This window comes from Physeter macrocephalus, chromosome 12, assembly GCF_002837175.3.
Source record: "Physeter macrocephalus isolate SW-GA chromosome 12, ASM283717v5, whole genome shotgun sequence".
In the NCBI taxonomy this organism is placed as follows: domain Eukaryota; kingdom Metazoa; phylum Chordata; class Mammalia; order Artiodactyla; family Physeteridae; genus Physeter; species Physeter macrocephalus.
The window spans coordinates 75,095,785-75,102,489 of NC_041225.1; the positions used below are offsets into that span (position 1 = coordinate 75,095,785).

At 37.8% G+C, this 6,705-nt stretch overlaps 1 pseudogene; it reads left to right on the forward strand.

Annotated features, from left to right (window-relative positions):
- Positions 1-1,295: 1,295 nt before the first annotated feature.
- Positions 1,296-6,083, forward strand: LOC102980933 (ubiquitin thioesterase OTUB1-like; annotated as a pseudogene).
- Positions 6,084-6,705: the final 622 nt, after the last annotated feature.

The window sequence follows — 6,705 nt, forward strand, 5'->3', positions numbered from 1 at the left end:
ATTTAGTTTGTATTCTTAATCGGAGTGTAAGCAAAGCCTAAATTACATTCTTGCCCAGGTGAGGACAAGAAGTGTCCTGATAAAGTAGGGGTAAGTGACATCATAATTACATGAGAAACTAACTCTGGATTAATTACTCATCTGGGGTCAGTTAAAAAGAAAAAGAAAGAAAGTCTCCAATTCTCTGGGGAATTATTGAGTGATGTACCTTATGTCTTAGTTTAATATTTCCCAAAGTTCCTGGAACCATCACCTTAATGCTTCTTTACATATTTCTCAAAGACACAAATATCTGTTCACAATTCTGAAAATTATTGTTTGCAGGACAGAGGCTGTGTTCGTGAACATAAGTTCAGCTTCCCAAAGACAATAAAGGCAGTTCAGTGGTGGATATTTCTTCTCCACTGCCAGTCAATTATGGCTCATTAAACAGAAGAGGAGACACAGTCAGAGGAATATAGGAGGGTGCTGCTTTAAGAGGCTGGTATCACAAGAAAATTCTAAATTACAAAACAGACACAAATTACAAATCTAAATTAATAATTGTTCCCCTTCAAGAGGATTTTGTACTGTATAAAACTGGTATAGACCAAAAATATGCTTTAAATACAAATCTCCTTCAGTCCATTTAAAATGTTATTTAATTTTAAATCGTTTAGAGAAAACTTCAGGAATATCTTGAGTATAAAGCAATTTGATTATGAACAGGTGTTAATGTATCCCCCAAGAATACACAGCATACCTTCATTTTAAAAAAAATCAGCAGATATCATGTAATTGCTCTAATTTTGGCCACTGTGACATTCCTAATGTCAGGCAATGGGAAATGCAGACTGCCCTATTTTGGTTGGGAAGTTGAATGCTGAGAGCTTAAGTGATTTTCCTGGAGTTACTCACCAAATTAGTAGAGATGGCCCAATAACTGATTTCCAAATACAGTACTGTTTCACTAGACAAATGCTCCTTCCTTCTGTAGTTATATTTGAAAAATACCATTTCCACATTGTCTTTTATTCTTTTCAAAGAGCTTCTCATACATTATACGTTCATTCATTTATTCACTCATTAAAGAAACATTCATTAAAAATCTACTAAATGCCAGTCCCCAAATGAGCAACACATGACCCTATCTTCAAGAGTCTTAGATTGTAGTTGGGGTAAAAGATATATAAACACTTATAAACAAACAGTAGAGTCCAATGATATAGGTAGGTATAGGTGTTAAGATAACACTGAGGAGACTTAGTTAAGCCAGCCTCTTGTTGCGAAGAGAAATTAAAGAATTCTTGAAAGAGATGACATCTGAGCTGAGTTATGAAGACTTTGTTAAAGTTAGCCAGGAGAAAGAAGTGGTAGAGAGGTATGTGTGCGAAAGAGGGATGGGGGTAATGGCAATAGGATAAAGGAGGATAAAACGAAGTCCCAACATTTTAAAGGAACTTAGGAAATAGACCATTTGCATTTGAATAATAAAAAAGTAAAGACTCAGGGGTCTGAAGCGACATACACAAGCTCTGTTAGTTGACAGCAGATAGTTGATTCTGGCTTCTACTTAGCTCTTTTTCCAATATTCCTCACTGCCAATTCAGGTGATAACAGTAATTAAATGTTTGCTTTTTTGTAAAAACATGGTTTGTTATTGGTCTTGTTTCACCTTTAAAAATATATAAAATACTATATCAGAATAATAAATTTTGAAAACATTAATTTCTAGTTGAGACCATCACCATCCATATCATTTGCGTATCATTTTTTTCCAAATAGTCCCTACATATTATTTCAAAATAAACCAGAGAGTAGATCCTGTCTCTATAGTGCAAATTGGGGGTGTTAGGGTTGGGAGAAAAAAGGCTAAGAGAAGAAAAGTAACTTGACAAAAATCACATGGTAAGTGGCAGAGTGCACACTTGAATCCAAGTTTTCTGAATTCCCAGTTCAAGATCTTTCCACTATACTCCAGATTATCTCTGCGAAGCATGCAAAGGAGGATTTTTAGTATTTTTTGTCTTAATATGTCACTGTTCATTTTTTATTATTAATGTAATACACGCCCATTATTCCTCACCTTAAAAATCAGAAGTATTATTACTGTGGGTGGGGGAGGGAGTTACATGGTGGTAAAGAGGTCAAATACTTAGAACCTTCAAACAGAAGTCACCAATGTCCATGTTACCGTAAAGCTACATACCTACAATGTCACAGTTAAAACATGCAAAAAGATTAAATCTACTTCTGATGTTAGAAAATAACAGCTTTTATCCACTTGTTCCAAACACCCCCTTCTAAGACACAGGGCGAAAAATCTTTGCCTTATTTTGGTACCATAAGTTCAGAGGAAGAAATAATTTGCCATGTGATTTTTCAATCACCCAGCTAAATTCAAGTTCCCTTTGACACTGATGCTATTCCCAATTCAACACTGCTAAATTTTAACTACCCTCCCTTTCAATTAGTTGGGTTTCCATCTGCTTACTTTGTCCGTGGTTATAGCCTTCCCTCATGGACCTAAGATCACTGTTTTCCTTCCTCTTTATGCTCTGTGAGCATCAAGTATCATGGGGCATGCGTGTAATTGTCAGTGTGAAAAAGCCAGCTGGAGGTATCACAATCATGTCAATATACCAGCCAGCAAGGAAACCTCCAAGGCGATTGTTTCTATTCAGATATAATATTACATGGATTGAAAACTGCTGCTCCTACAAACTTCTGAGTGATATTACCATGTTTTCATACTTTTATACAATCAACTAATAAAAATATGTGTGTATATATATGCATAAATATTACATATTTACATATATAAATATATATAATTGTACCAAAGAAAATAAAATTCATCATTCAGAACATATGCAGAATCAGAAATTATTTAATTACCTGTAGTACAAAAGATGGAAACTTAGGGCTCTGAGAGACTGTGAGAGGTTAAGTAAAGCAGGTCAACTCACTTGCTAAGAACTGAGGTGAAATTCATCCAACAAAGATTGCTGTTTTCTCTCAGCAGAAAATTCTCCAACCTTAGAGAGTCTCTCTTTAGGTCTACCTTGACATCATGTGTGGTGTCCCATGTTCTTCCTGGGTACCAGTGTCTTGTTCAGTAATCACTTAAGCTCCCTTCTATTGCTCAAAAACAGTGAAAAACAGAAAAGAGTTTCACTACCACCATGTAATATTCTTGCGTATTCAGAGCTAGTGGCCATAGATAAGTGGAACAGAAAATGTAACAAGATGGAGAAAATTTTATTTTCTATATCTCCTCTAGGGGAGAGAAATATATGTGGTAAGAAAAAATACTTTGCTAACCCCTGGGATGATGGTGAAAGAAGTGAGGCAGGCATTCTACAGTAACAATAGATAGTTGACAAGCTACCCTCCAAGAAGATTCAAATCTGGTCAACTGTAGACCTACCTGTGCTGAGAGAGGATGCACATTTGGAGCAAAAACTGGATTGTTCAGGATGATAGAAAAGGATTGAGAATTGCCACAATAATCTCCTTCTCCTGCCTTCCCCTACATAGCACAGTGCTTTTACCCTAGTTAACTGTGGAACAAAGCCACCAAGTTATTATCCTGCCAAGAAAGCCTACATGTCTTAGTCCAGCTACCTGGCTGAGTAGCCAGGAAACTTGATGACTTTGAATAAGGAACCTGAACCTTCTTTGCCTAGCTCTGAACTAAGCACTTGATATGAATCAATGATTTCTAAAAATTTTTAAGCTAAAAATTCTTCATTCAAATGAAAACTTACCATTAAAAAAAAAATAAAAATAATAGTGACAAACTGAATGACAGGTGAAAATGGAGGAGAGTGACAGTAAAGAGCCTCAAACATTCTGAGTGTCCCTGAGGGAATGCCATGGAACCCCTGGTGCTCTGGGGAGAAGGGTTACAAACCACCAGACTACCTGATCACAAAAGCTTCTTCCAGTTCTGAAACTGTAGGAGTCTCTTAAACCTTTCCAAAAGAATGAAGTGGTTAATTTTAGAGTGGGAATGGCATTGGCAAAATGGCAGAGCTCTCATTTCTCCACAAAAAAACATTGAAAAACAAGAAGAAATTGTTAGAATCAACTTTATCAGAGCTCTGGAAAACAGTCAAAGGTTTATAGCAACTAAGTGGATGTCGCATAAAAAAAAAAGAGGCAACTTTGAGACAGTAGGAAAGCTTTATGGCATTTTTACTCACTCACGCCCCATCCCCTCCCCAGAATGGTGGTGATATCAAAGCAGCAGCAGTTCAGATTCCCACCATAGGACCCTGGTCCCTGGTTCAGCAGGAAGCAGAGTAGAAATTATCCACCAATTGTGACCTGAAGGACTAGTACAAGGTGCTCACCTCTGTTTCACCTAACAAGTTGCCTGGGGCAAAGGATTATCGTCAAAACATACAAAAGACCACCTAAGGCCTGAGAACAAAAGCTGAGGAGAGTTTCTTTAGTAAATTAGAACACTAGAACACGTAAAAGCAGGCATATATGCAGGGAAATACAGAAAATCAAGTGCATGTCCAGAGTATGATGAATGCTCAGAGAAGACCTGAGAATACACTAAGCTTTTACCTCAGATGGACCCCTACACTCTGTGCAAGCCTGACTGAGTGCTGAAGGAGTGCCCTGGCACAGAGTCAACCTGAAAATACTCAGAGAGGTGTTGTTTGTTCAGCACTGGCATTCAAGGAAATCCATGTCAAACTTCTAGCTGAACATAAGCTAAGGTATAAAGACCACAGTGGCCACACACAACAAGGAATACAGCCTTTGCAAAAACTGTTTGGGGAAGTCATCAAACAAATGAACTACTACAGCATTCAGCAAACAAAAAAATCATCAAACCCTAGGGAAAGGGGGTGAATCTGAATTCCAGATTGCAGGAGATGAGAGAGAGAAAGGGGCAGAAAAAAATATTTGAAGAAATACTGGCTGAAAAGTTCCCTAATTTGATGAAAAACATGAATCTATGAAGCCATGAAGCTCGACAAATCCCACGTAGGATAAACTCAAAGAGACATACACTGAGACACATTAGTGGGCCACAAAACAATCCTCAATAAATTTTAAAACATTTAAATCATACAAAATATATTGTCTGATCACAATGAAGTTATAGTTTTGTAGGAAAACTGGAAAATTCGCCAATATATGGAAAGCACACTCTTAAGTAACCATTGGGTCAAATAAGAAATCACAAAGGCAATTAGAAAATAATTAGAGATGAATTAATTAAAAAAAAAAAAACTTACGGAGCAGAAGAAGAAACATCTGGGCAGCAACTCCAAATGTGTTAACTGTCTTGTCTGTGCCGAAGCCATCATGGCTCAGCAGGACTGAATTCAGCAAGAGAATGCTCTGCAGAACCCTCTGGTCTCTGAGCATCTGGAGCTCTCAGTTCTGTGCAAAGAGTATGCTGAGGATGACAGTGTCTAGCAACATGAGATCAAGGACCTCCATGAAAAGTAGTCATATATTGGCAAGATCAGGCCTGATGGGAGCTGCTTCATTGAGCTTTCAGATTCTCCCACTTGGAGGCACTGCTGGATGACAGGAAGGAATTGCAGTGGTTCAAGGATATGCCTGCTAAGAGCAAAGAGGACCTGGTGTCCCAGGGCTAGGTCCACTGTTGAGGCTTTCCACAACATATCCATGAACTTGACTGAGCAGGTAGAGAAGTGGACCTCAGTAGCAGACCTGTTGGCCTCCTTCAAAAACCAGAGTACCTCTGATTACCTGGTGGTCTATCTGGGGCTGCTCACCTCAGCTAACTGCAGCTTAAGAGCAAGTTCTTCAAGCACTTCATGGAAAGTGGGAAAACTGTCAAGGAGTTCTGCCATCAGGAAGTGGAAGCCATGTGCAAGGAGAGTGACCACATCCACGTCATCACACTGACTCAGGTCCTCAGCGTCTTCATCCAGGTGGAGTACATGTCCTGCAGTGATTATGGCACTACTGACACACACATCTTCCTCAAGGGCTTAGAACCTAAGGTCTAACTTCTCTACTGACCTGGACACTATGATATCATCTATAGAAAGGGTTGGCTCTGGCCTGCTACTGCACCGCCTGCCCTCCCCTCTGCCAGGTGCTAGACATGTACAAAAGGTTTTTTGTCATTTTAAAATGGTCATATTTTACTCTTCCCACTTACCCTGTCATAAAATCTTCCATGTTTTATTAAAGGGGATGCTGGTGGTAAAAAACCAAAACCAAAAACAAACAAAACTCATGGGATGCAGTGAAGGCAGTATTCAAAGGGAAATATATAACTATAAACATTTACATTTAAAAAATAGATCTCAAATCAATAAACTAACTCTGTACCTTAAGAAAGCAGAAAAATAATAGCAAAGTAAAACCAAATCTAGCAGAAGTAAGGGAGTAATAAAAATCAGAGTGGTATGAATAACAGAGAATAGGAAAACAATAGATAGAATCAATGACATTGAAAGTTGGTTCTTTGAAAAGGTCAACAAAATTGACAGATCTTTAGCTAGACTAACAATTAAAAAAAGGAAAGAGGACACAAATAACTAAAATCAGAAATGAAAGGGGATATTATAAATGATTTTACAGAAATATAGAGGATTGTAAGAGAATACTAGGAACAATTTACTCCAACAAATTATATAGCTTAGATAAAATGGACAAATTCCTAGAAACACAAATTATCTAAACTCAGGAATAGAAAATCTCAACAGACCTATAACAAGT